The sequence below is a fragment of the Hesperophylax consimilis genome, chromosome 1 (genome assembly GCF_061612785.1).
Source record: "Hesperophylax consimilis isolate HC1 chromosome 1, BYU_Hcon_1.0, whole genome shotgun sequence".
Classification (NCBI taxonomy): domain Eukaryota; kingdom Metazoa; phylum Arthropoda; class Insecta; order Trichoptera; family Limnephilidae; genus Hesperophylax; species Hesperophylax consimilis.
The window spans coordinates 22723646-22735937 of NC_142836.1; the positions used below are offsets into that span (position 1 = coordinate 22723646).

At 34.8% G+C, this 12292-nt stretch overlaps 1 protein-coding gene across 4 annotated transcripts in view; it reads left to right on the top strand.

Annotated features, from left to right (window-relative positions):
- The first annotated feature begins 859 nt into the window (after nt 1–859).
- LOC149426460 (protein FAM13A) overlaps nt 860–12292 on the top strand; it is a 31032-nt gene continuing 19599 nt past the window's right edge. For 2 of the 4 annotated variants that reach the window (XM_089631039.1, XM_089631059.1), the window contains exon 1: nt 860–1287. The gene's annotated coding sequence lies outside the window, so the exon portion shown is untranslated. Of the gene's footprint in view, nt 1288–1339; nt 1588–11924; nt 12062–12292 lie in introns of those variants that run through there. The other 2 variants (XM_089631054.1, XM_089631047.1) reach the window with 2 other exon arrangements.

Below are 12292 nucleotides of genomic sequence, written 5' to 3' on the forward strand. Positions count from 1 at the left end.
TTTTAAGTTTGCATTTTTCGAAGCCCGACTAAAGGGGTGAGATATTTAATGTAACAATTTCGATGTTAAAACTTACTGAGGGGTTGTTTCATAGAATTTGATCAATTCATCAAATTTCAATGTTGATTTTCAAGTTCTGTTATTATTTCAGTTTTATGCAACAACCGGCCAATAATGATATAATAACAGAACTTGAATAGAGCCTTCACAGAACTTGAAAATCAATATTGAAATTTGATGAATTGTTCAAATTCTACGAAATAACCCGCCCTTAAACAATTTGATATCAATATATTATTGGTGATAATTTCAGTTTGTAATTATTATTTTTGATACATTTATTTTATTTTATACAATTGTAAACCAATGTAATGTTAAGAATTTTTTGCAACCATCGATCGTTTATAACCCATTGTACAACATTCTAAACATTTCAATGTACTCAATGTAAAAGCCCCGTGGGGATATAAAAAAGAATAAATAAATAACCCGACTCGAAGGAAAATGCTTAGTTACTTATGCCTGTTATCGAAGTACTCAATTGAAAGCATTCGGCAGCCAAAAACAGCAAGTGTGGTGAGCTAATACTTTTCGACAGCTGTGTACATATTATGTTCATGTCAACCACGTCAATATCTATGAACTTCAATTAGGCGACACAAGCGACACACGCTTCATAAAAAACAGCGCGTAAAAAATAACAATTTGAATATTGATGTGCTCCCAATATGACTAACCATTCCGCATAGTTCAACTGTAATACATATAGGTGCTATTGGGAATTCAGTGGGTGAAATGAACAACATTGGGAGCAGTGTTTTGATACGCGGTGTTCACGTTCAGCACGTACACCCAGTAGGCAGTACACGGTATAATACAGTAATCAGCACAGCAGGGATCATCCGCGATCGTACGACGTACCGCGTACGAATGCGCGTGAGTACGGAACAGTACGGCTGCGACACACGGACACGCAGCTAAGGACTAGGCTAAAGGGTACAGGGTACCGGGTATCGGGTACTGGGTACAGGGTGGGGCCAACCATTTCCTCCGACTTTCCCGCCGTGCAGCGCTCAAGTAGCCCTCTGACCGCGCCTGCGCAGCTCGCCTCTCACTCCGCGCTCCGGCAGACAACCAAATACCGCGGACTCACCACTCCATGCCAGTTCCTCTTACCCGAACAAATCCAGATCAAAGTCTTCTCTGTGACTCATGTACGGACGCGACTGATTTGCTCGATATTCGCGTAATCCTCCGGATCGCCTATCAATCCTTCTCAAACAACCGGTAAGTGAGCATATTTCCTATAAAATCACCACTCGTTAGGCGACTCAGGAGGGCGAACGTCTTGACTGCTTTGTTTATTGACGATTCGCCGGGGCCTGTGTTCCGGTACCTACTTGAGAATGCCTATTTGTGCGACCACTTACGGAGTTAACTTTCATACCGTGAGACGAGGTCGGACTTCCGATATCTACCGCGATAAATAACGCTATTTACTTTTAGTTGGGAACATTCCCCGAACCACAGTGTTACGTGCAATTACCCAATTTCAACTCCACACCCTCGAAGGTCAAACCATAGGATGTGAGTAGAAAAGCGCGTAGTTCTCCTCGCGAGAACAGTGCACTAATGTTATAATTTCTCCGAGTGATATCTTCCGCTTTTAACCTGTTTAAAAACAATGTTTTTACATCTACCGTGAACTGCTATAAACTGACTAATACTAATTGAGTTTTCCCGGTGTCTTTTAATAACGTAGGAAACCCGATAAGGAATTCGAGTACGTGAATAAATATACGGTGTGTAACAAAGTTTTTATAAAAGACATAAATCGTTCCCAAATAACACGCTTATCTAAAAATCCATATTTCCTTGAAAAGTAGACTGAAAGTGTTTTCCCTTGACGGGCTTATAAACTCGGATGTACAAATTTACGTTTTGATCAATCGAGCGTGGGCGTGCTTACCTCTATAAATAAGGCATCAACATTACTTTGACGATGTTCTTTGTGATTTCAATGTACATAAGTTCCGTAGTGTTTTCCTGTGATACGTAGGTATTCTACGTGACCTATATGTATCTTGTAAAGAAAAAAAAATACGAAATACATTAAATTCAGCACCACGATACTGTAAATTACACAATCTTTATTCCGAAATATTATGCTGTGAATATAAAGAATATACATACCATACTTATTTTGGAAATATTAAATTCTTATTCTTGTCTTTGTCTTTTTTATTTATCTAGTACCTAGTACCTACGTAATGTATTTGTAATTCCGATTTTTATAAAAAGGTAGGATATCTTTTATGTATTCAGCCCTCGCTTGATTTAACCAGTTTCAGCTGAAAACTTGTGTCGCAGAATATGATAACTGATAACCATACGGCAAACGGCACGCGGTTACAGCTATAAAAGAGTGAACTCACCTGAGGACATTTTATAAGCCATGCGTAATATATAATCTATAATGGGTAGGTATTTGCTACACAGCGAAAGCCTTTAACTGACGTCAACATTTATTAATTATCTTTCATTTATTAAAATGATTTTAAAGCTCAACATTGTATTCTCGTTCACGTCGCAAACATCAAAAATAATTATTTATACATTGAACTTAAACTTGATACCAGTAAAATTTTTTTTGAAGGCACTAGAAGTAAAATTTAAACATTCCAAAAAATACCTAAACGGATCTATGGTCTCTATTTGGATACCATATCTCTAAATAGTATAATATAAAGTCGCTATCCGCGTCTATCTGTGCGCTTACTTCTTCTAAACTACGCAACGGATTTTGATAGTGTTTTCACTAGGTATCGTTTAGAGAATTTCTTTCAAAAGGTTTATATATAAAACACATGCATATTATATTTAAAGAAAGAAGAGAAAAGTAATCATGTAAAACAAAAACAAAAAATTGGGGGGCTTACATTGCCAACGCTGGCTAAACCTCATGAGATACATCAAAATAATGTACTACTGAATTGTATATCTTAAAAAGGCCTACAGGAAAGTCAGCCCCACAACGCCGGGTACACTTAATTTATGTTATTTTACTTGTTTTTCTTCTTTTTTTATGAAAATTCTACCTAGGATTTATACTACATTCCTAGGTAAATTATTAATATGCATTAATGCTGATATACAGGGTTTTCCAATAAGAGGTGTTATTTTGAATAGCCCGCTATTTCGTTAGATGTTACTTTCGAAGCTGTCATTTTTTGACATTTGACAATTAGAAACTACGTCATTAATAAAAATGGAACGATACACGCTTCAACAACGCATTGAAATTATTAAAATTCACTTGAGTGAATCAAATGCAAATCATCTTGAGTGATGAGGCCCATTTCCACCTCGGTGGCTTCGTCAACAAGCAAAATTGTCGTATCTGGGGCTCGGAAAACCCAAGAGTTATTGTTGAAAAGCTTCTCTATCCTCAACGTGTGACTGTTTGGTGCGGTTTATCCGGCGGAGTCATTGGACCTTACTTTTTCGAAAATGAGGCTGGAGCAACAGTTACGGTGAATGGATTGCGCTATCGAGAGATGATTAATGATTTTTTATGGCCGGAATTGAATGGTATTGATCTGGACAACGTATACTTTCAACAAGACGGCGCTACGTGCCACACAAGCAACGAAACCATTGATCTTTTACGATTGAATATCAAAATAACACCTCTTATTGGAAAATCCTATACTTGGACGCTTTCCACGAGATATCGTCCTTACGCTATTGACTATTTCACTAGAAACACGCAGTAGCGTATTTGCCACAATACATCGATAACTACTATTGAGTCACCTTGTGTCATATCTGCCACCAAGTAACACCCCCTCATGTTCTCATAAAACTCATACTATCTTCTTTCCTATTAAGATCACACTTATGACAAACATTTTTAGAAAAAGAGAGAACTAAGCTCTTACTTTCCTTCATTTTACTTTACCATTATAAATGCGATCAAAAATTGAATGTCAAACGGAAACGTTTTTAAATAAATCTCTAATCTGATCAATTTTGTAACTTACGCGCATATTTTCTAGACACGACGGGTTAATTCAAATCTTTATGTTATGAATTATTTTTGAGTAGGTACCTACCTAATTATATAATAACGAATTATCCGAACCGGCTTAAAAATACCATTACATAACATCTAATGTATTTAATTCTTGATTCCGGGAAAAAACGTAACTACATGTTTTTGTAATAATTTATGTATTATGCAAACAAACAAAATATACTGCCTTATTTTTGCGTAATACGGTTCGTGAATTAATTTCACTAGTTTGCACTAGAAATGGCTACAATTTGCACCCGAAAACCATTTCATGGGACGAATACTGTTGGCCGTTAGCGCAGTGACTCATTGTTATCTGCTTCTCTCTTCCCTCACTTTACTTTCCAGACATATTAAACTAATCAATGAAACGAAAGCAGCTCGTGTAATGCCGAATTAAGAAAATAAAACAGGTCAACGAGTGCGTATTTCGTTCACTGGTTTCATTTTCGTTAAATAATCAAATATTTAGATTTCCGTTTTTTCGAATAGGTGCGTACTGTGTAGATTTACCAATTTTACCTCTTATCACTAGAACACTAAATTTAACGTGTTTTGTACTGGTATCGCGGCCAGAGTTGAAACGAACACATTTGTAAGTTGTAACACTTTCACATACGTAGTAATGCAAAATCATGTGTTTTTGGTTTGAAAATTTTGTCGCCTAGAAATGTTTCAGATGCTTCAATTAAATACTGCGAGTAGAATACATCTTGGCCTTTGAAATAATCGAGAATTTTTTAGATAAGTCTTTTAATAAGCCCAGAAAAAAATAATGTAAATGCCTATTAAAACTGCTTTAGAGTTCAAAATCTTCTACTTACGAACCCATTTTCGGTATTGATTTTATTGTATAATGTGACAAATTAAGTTATTTATTAAATGATCAAAAAAAAACTATTTATGCCTGAACATCCACAAAATAAAATAAAAGGCACTTTTTGGCCATGCTTTTTTCTTGCATAAATCAAAACAGGCGGATGGTGTTAAGCGGGAATTTAAACCTTATCGCCATCTACGTAAGGGTTGTTATTGATAGCGGCTCAATTTAAAATATTACACGACGTAGTGCATCGCCTTAAGGTTTCACACGTGTTATTCTTCACATACGGCCTCAGAAAAGAAAATTAGAACAAAATTGGAAAAAACGTTAGGCATTGTTTAAAAATAGTTCTAATTAGAATTCATCAAAAAATTTTGAATCTGTCAAAGTATTTCGAATGTTAAACTTCGACGATTATGCAGGTAGGTACACTTTTTCGGTAAACGTTGTAAAATGTTGTTTCTCAGTGACGTTTCGCAAAGACAACACTGTCTGTTGTATACATAAAACCAATTTTGTTGTTTGGGTCAACTACTCGTATAATTGAGCGAACTATAATGCTACGTATACATTTGTGGGCCGAACCACGATTTATGGGAAAGGAAAGGAGCAACCGTAAGTGGCGTTTACGATTGCTTCGTTCCTTTCACATAATTCGTGGTTCGGCTAGCGCTTCAGTTCGCAAATGTACACGCAGCATAAAAAGCCGAATCAATTATACATATGCAGTCAAGATAACCAGAGAACAAAATGATCAAATTTAACGGCTGCCCTGGACAGAAAAGGAGTTTTGTTACATTTTAATTTTATAGATTTTTATTTCCATGTGGTGGAGAATCATTGAAATTTACTGAATTTAAAGTTAATGTTCTTTATGCAAATAGAACGGCGTCATATGCGCGTCATAATTCTTACCTCATATGGGTGTTTAAAATGTTATGCATTGTATTTTCTCGGTAGGGAAAAAAGTGTTTCCTATAAAACCCTACTAAAATTGCGTTTTGTTACGGTTGTAAGGGAATATCATTCCGAAACGTAGTTGATGGGTAGCTACATATATTTTATGTTCGTCGCAATTAGTTAGCGTTGTCGCATCGATAGTATTCTGCAACTAAAACAGGGTACTTACCTAGTTGGGTGACGATAAATAAAAAATAATAAATCTCTAAGTATAAAATAAAGTCGCTATTTATGTTTGTCTCTTTTTGCGCTTAGTTCCAGAAACTACGCGCTAGACAAACTAATTTCGTAGTTACGAAACGGAATTTGATCGGGTTTTCACTATCATTTAGAGAATTTCTTCCGGAAGGTTTATAAATAAAAATCAATGCATATTATATTTATATAAAGTAGAAAAAAATCGATTTTTGTAATCAAGTGATAAAAAAAATATTTTCGGATGCTTAACAAGCGAGCTAGTAATTAATCGATGAAATCAAAACAGTTTTTAAAATTCACCAAACAATTTTAACTTTTTTTACTGGTTTATAATATCTCCCAATAGTGGATCAAGCAAATATTTTATATTATTGGGTCTAATAATTCATATTCCACTCCCTTCTCCCACAACACTACGTCAATTTGTTGATACCAAGTTTAAAAAAATCTTCTGCCGCCGTTTTCCGTGTCTTTGTCAAAGTTATAACTAAATTTCTACTACTTTCGCTCTGTCATCACCCACCTACTCCAATTGAGGATGCTATAATTGCACACCAACAGGATCCGAGATTATTGAGGAACTGGGAATAATATGACCAACGTATAACGTAAGTACATAATATTAAGGAGATGCACTACGTCGTGTAATATTTTAAATTGAGCCGCTATCAATAACAACCCTTTCGTAGATGGCGATAAGGTTTAAATTCCCGCTTAACACCATCCGCCTGTTTTGATTTATGCAAGAAAAAAACATGGCCAAAAAGTGCCTTTTATTTTATTTTGTTGATGTTCAGGCATAAATATTTAAAAAAATTTCGATCATTCTATAAATAACTTAATTTGCCACATTATACAATAAAATCATAACCCAAAATGGGTTTGTGAGTAGGAGATTTTGAACTTTAAAGCAATTTTCATAGGCCTTATACATTATTTTTTTCTGGGCTTATAAAAAGACTTATCTAAAAAATACTCGATTATTTCAAAGGACAAGATGTATTCTACTCGCATTATTTAATTAAAGCATCTGAAAAATTTCTAGGCGACCAAATTTTCAAACCAAAAATACATGATTTTGCATTACTACGTATGGCATCGCCTTAATAGCAAGGAAACATAACGGCCTTTTAACAGGAAAATTCTTAATTCTTTTTTTGCACCGAAGCCGGAAACCAGATCAGATTATTACTTGTTTCTTATAAAACACAGTTCCGGTCCCAGACGGAACAATCCAAGGTTACGACGGAACACGACGATCAATGTTTATCGCTATTTTATCATCAATACGTTACTGTTTATAAACATAACGGCAGAATATTTGAGCTGGATTAAGCACTATAACTCAGTGTGGTTTGAACAAGCAGTGCTTTTAATTTTTATTCATTTCTTATTTGAAGAGGAAGCTACAAGCCAAAATGTGTATATTCTTGGTATACCTTATATTGTAGGTAATGCGCATTGAAATCGCTTGACAAACGGAGTCAAGAAACGTTCGATTTCAAGCAAAAAACTGGTTTTTATTTATTTTGTAAGAAAATGTACTAAAATCGGTAATACCAACAAACGTCTCTCACGGTACCAACTAACACCGTCGGCCTATGTTATCTTTTGGGATGCTGTGGGGCGGCCCGAAAAATTTACTTTTTTAATTTATTGCCCTGGTGTAAAGCCACTATTCAGAATAAATGTAAATACTTTCAGTCACACGAACATTAAATAATATATAGTTTTTAAATTTGATGGTATTTAAGAACATATTTATAAATCTTATGATTTCAGAGGATATTTGAATAAATTTAAAAAAATATTTTGTGAGTTACAACTAATAATTTTGTAAAAAAGCAAAAAAGTTGATGAAGTGAAACTGTCACAGATAATCTTAACTATAATACTGTATTTTTAAAAGTCGTTTCCTTTTCGCGTTCATACCTACATTTCTATTGAAAAAATGATTTTTTTAGTAGTTTACATTTATATATTTTATTGAGTAATTTTTTAATTTTTTATTGGTATTTTAATCAAGCGAAACGATAGTAAAACCTTCAATTTATCTAAAGCATATTTTTTGGTATTCGTAATGTACACCAATTCGTTATAAAGATTAATTAAAATAGTGATTTAGCATTAAGCTTCGCCTTAAGGGAATTTTAAGTATTTTTGTTAGGTTAGGTTCGTTTACAGGTGTCCGGGGGTAAAGTGCACTTTCTTCCTGGCAAATATTTCAACTTTTTTGGCTGAAAACTATCTTTAAACGTTAGAGTTTCGAAAAAAATAATAATCTTTTTACTTGTTCCCCCGAACACCTGGTAATGAGCTCAGAGTAAATTCGTTAAAGTTTTGTACAATTCTTATCCCATCGCGCCATTCGACTCCTTTCCAGGCTTATAGTATCTATGGCCGAACTATGTAACTTTTTTTTATATATTCACATAGGAGGCCCTTAAGAAAATAATTTCCCTCAGGGCCTATGTCATCTTTTGAGATGCTGTGTGGAGGGTATTTTTTAAGGAAAGGAAGAAGAGGAATTTCTGTGAAGGTAAGGCTTGAGGGTTGGGTAGGAATCTAGGGATCAGTGCGGAAAACCAGCCTCTCCGATGAACCCGGGCACCCCTTCTAAATCACCAAACGCAGCGAACCACTTGGGGTGACCTATGGCAGAGGGGTTGGTTATCCAATAAAAGGTTCCCGGGGCGGCGGCACACAAACCCGCCTTCCAAATTTAAACTAATAATCTCGAGTCAAGTCTAAGAGGAAACTTAGGTATCACTTATAAACGAGCACTCTTCCTTCTTTAAATTAATGAAATCTAAATTTAATTTGTTCGCTTCCGGAGCGCATTATTTTGTTAGTACCAAAGTACCTAAAATTATATGGGAAAAATAGTGGAAAATAGGTCCAGTTATACTGTTGCAGTACATTCCAACAGGAACAAATCGATGGGTATACATACATAACCATGACCACGAAGAAATTTCACAAGGAGAAAAATATTGAATATAACCTTAACGAATGAAATGATAGGGTTATTATTAAACTTTTAGTAAAATACGAATGTTCACGACGTCGGAACACGTGTTTAGAAAATTTCTAATATTTTCCCATTTCGTCATTGTATATTATCAAGGTAAATGCAGGTGCATGAACACATGTTCCGATATACTAAGAAATTTCTTAAAGTTTTTCAAGTAATGGCCTTCAATCCCGTTTTATCCGGATTACCAATAATTTAAAGACATTTTTGATAAATTAGAAATTCTATTTTTTCTCCGTGCACATTTAAACAATGTTTTCCAGTTTCAATTGTTCAAATACTTATTATAAATTATAATAAAATTATTTTTCTCATCTTATTACATACGGTAGGTCACCAAATAGTCGACACACACTAGAAAAGCCTTCCATGTTGATTTAAACGAAATCGATGTCGCCACTGACTTATATATTGGTTCTAGCCCATTTAACACACCCTCCGTCTCTTTTACACTGCCTGATATCGTATACGACTATTATATTTGGAAAATTTAAAAAAACAATCATATGAAGCAGATACTTTGTGATGTGACATCATAATCTATATATACAACATATATATAAACATGAATATTCGTTTGTTCCCTGTGGACTTATTTTATGGAGTTATTGAGAGAGTGGTTTGAATGGTATAAGAAGTCGGGGACGCCCAGGGAAGACTTCACACTATCTCTGCACTGGAATGAGATACGAAGTCGAATAAAATTCGAGATAATGTAATTTTTTAATGGTAACAATGTGGTATACAGTAGAGCAGGGGTGCTCAAACTTGAAATGCTGGCGATCTACCTCAATATTATTATATTCCGATCGATCGACTCTGAGAGGCTGCAAGTATGTGTGATGTAGGATTGTCGTCTATGTAGGTAGGGTGTATCGTGGCGCAGGCGTTGCACAATTGCATGGCCACGAATCCACATAGAATTTGGAGGAACGACAGAAATTAGTTCGCAATATGCATTTTTTTAGTCAAGGTAGGTGGAGGTCTGCATTAAAAAGTCAACAAAAAACTTATATTTATTCAAAATTGTTTATTTTTTCTTACAAAAAACAAACGAGTTCTAGTTTCTAAACATAACTAAATAATGACTTTGGATGTTGAAGCGTGGCACTGCATGTCCTCAGCATACTTTTCATACGATGGTACGTAATTACCGAGTGCTAATCGCAAGCACGATGACATATGTTCGTCAGTTAGTCGATTGCGATATTTTGACATAATTATCTTCATTTCAGAAAATGCAGACTCGCACAAGTAAGTTGACCCAAACATTGCCGTCAACTGAAGGGCGATTTGCCTTAGATTCGGATATTTATCTTCAGATATAAAATACCAGAATTTTGTGTCAGATGTTGTGGCTATGAGATGTATATCTGATATTATCTGCAATGTTCCAGAACACTCCGTTCAGTAACTCAGTTCGCTACAAGCTACAAATAAATAATAAAAAAGAAGGCATGAAAAATGGGAAATTTTTCTCGAGATCGACTCAAAAAGCACTCGCGATCGACCGGTCGATCGCGATCGACCGTTTGAGCACCCCTGCAGTAGAGAATGGTGGAAATCGGGCACGCCCCAGGAAAAGTGGCACGATCGTGTAAAACAATATTTTCCATTTCTTTAGAACAATATTATCTCCACCTTAAAAATAGGCACATTTTTTAGGTACACTAGAATTCAAAAATTCAAAACCTCACTCCAAACCATCACATCACTTTTATATTTTATTACTAAGCAGCTGATGAGCTGACCCGACGTTGCTCGACTTCTCTAATTTGTGTGCATTATGTTTATAAACCTTCCGGAAGAAATTCTCTAAATGATAGTGAAAACCCTATCAAAATCCGTTGCTTAGTTTAGAAGAACTAAGCGCACAAACAGACTTTATTTTATACTATTTAGACATTAGAGATTCCGCCAATATACACGAGTACTATTTATTTCCGACATGTTATTGTAACTTATTTATAAAATATCAGCGGTATAAATAAACCATAAAGAATAATTGAACATAACAGTTAAATTAAGCAAGTAATACCGTCAAAATATTTCTAAAACATAAATTGGAGAATATATTTGTATGAGAATGTTGATTTTGTGGCGATACTCCAATTATATTCGGTAAAAATACCGAACACAAGAAAACACAATTATTTTGGTCTTTTCCAATACTGGAGGGTACAATCTATAGTATATTTTTCTTAGCTCGCACGAGCTCTATCTCCCCGCAGCTAGTTACCCCATTCCTCTCACCCCCGATATATTATTCTAATCTTCGTGAAGCTGGGTTCGCGTGGTTTACTCGACGCTCACATTTTAATAATTTCTGATGAACGTATTACTAAATTTCAAATGTTTCTAGAGGGATCCATATGCGATGTTAGTTATTTATATTTAAGATTAATAAAAACAGGATCTTACCATTAAAATATTTGATGTAAAACGGCTTGAAAATTTTATAAAACGTTTGTTAACTATAAAATTAGCGGTGAGCACCAGATTTTATTTTTGTGGGATTCAGTTGACGCTATCTTGATTATCAATATCGGTTCGAGTTAAACTGAAACGTCTGAACTAAATCTTGTTCAATTTTTGTCGTCTAATAAAAATCGATCAACTAAAATCGGACCATCTGAACCCGGTATTAAATAACAGAACCACACCTTACTTTTTTGAGGGAATTTCATATAAATTACTTTTTCACCTCGGCATCGGAATAGAGATTATCTTAAAAAATAACATACACTTTTTAAAAGTTTAAAGATTTCAAAGGAAGTTCCTGTGTTATATTATGGCGGTAGAAATTCGTAGAGGAGACTAATGGTGTATATTGTGTGTTGAGTGATAAGAAACTTACCCAGGATTGAATCAGCGACACGGCGCAAACAAACACTGTAAATTGCAAATCCGTCGCATTAGACAGCAGACTGCTCCGCCATAAACCGGACCAAAGTCTTATTAATGCAGATCGGTAAGTAATGTAAATATAATGAAGGATATTAAATTTATAGCATGATATGCATATATTTTAAATGACTGCAGAAATACGTAATTATGCATTTAGAGTAATTAGACTATGATATTTAAATTGATGATGATATAATATCCCCATATGAATTTTAGTATTTTGATTTTATTTACCGTTCCTACGTTATAGGTACTTACGTATATAATAATAGCAGCACTGTGTCTAATAAATTGA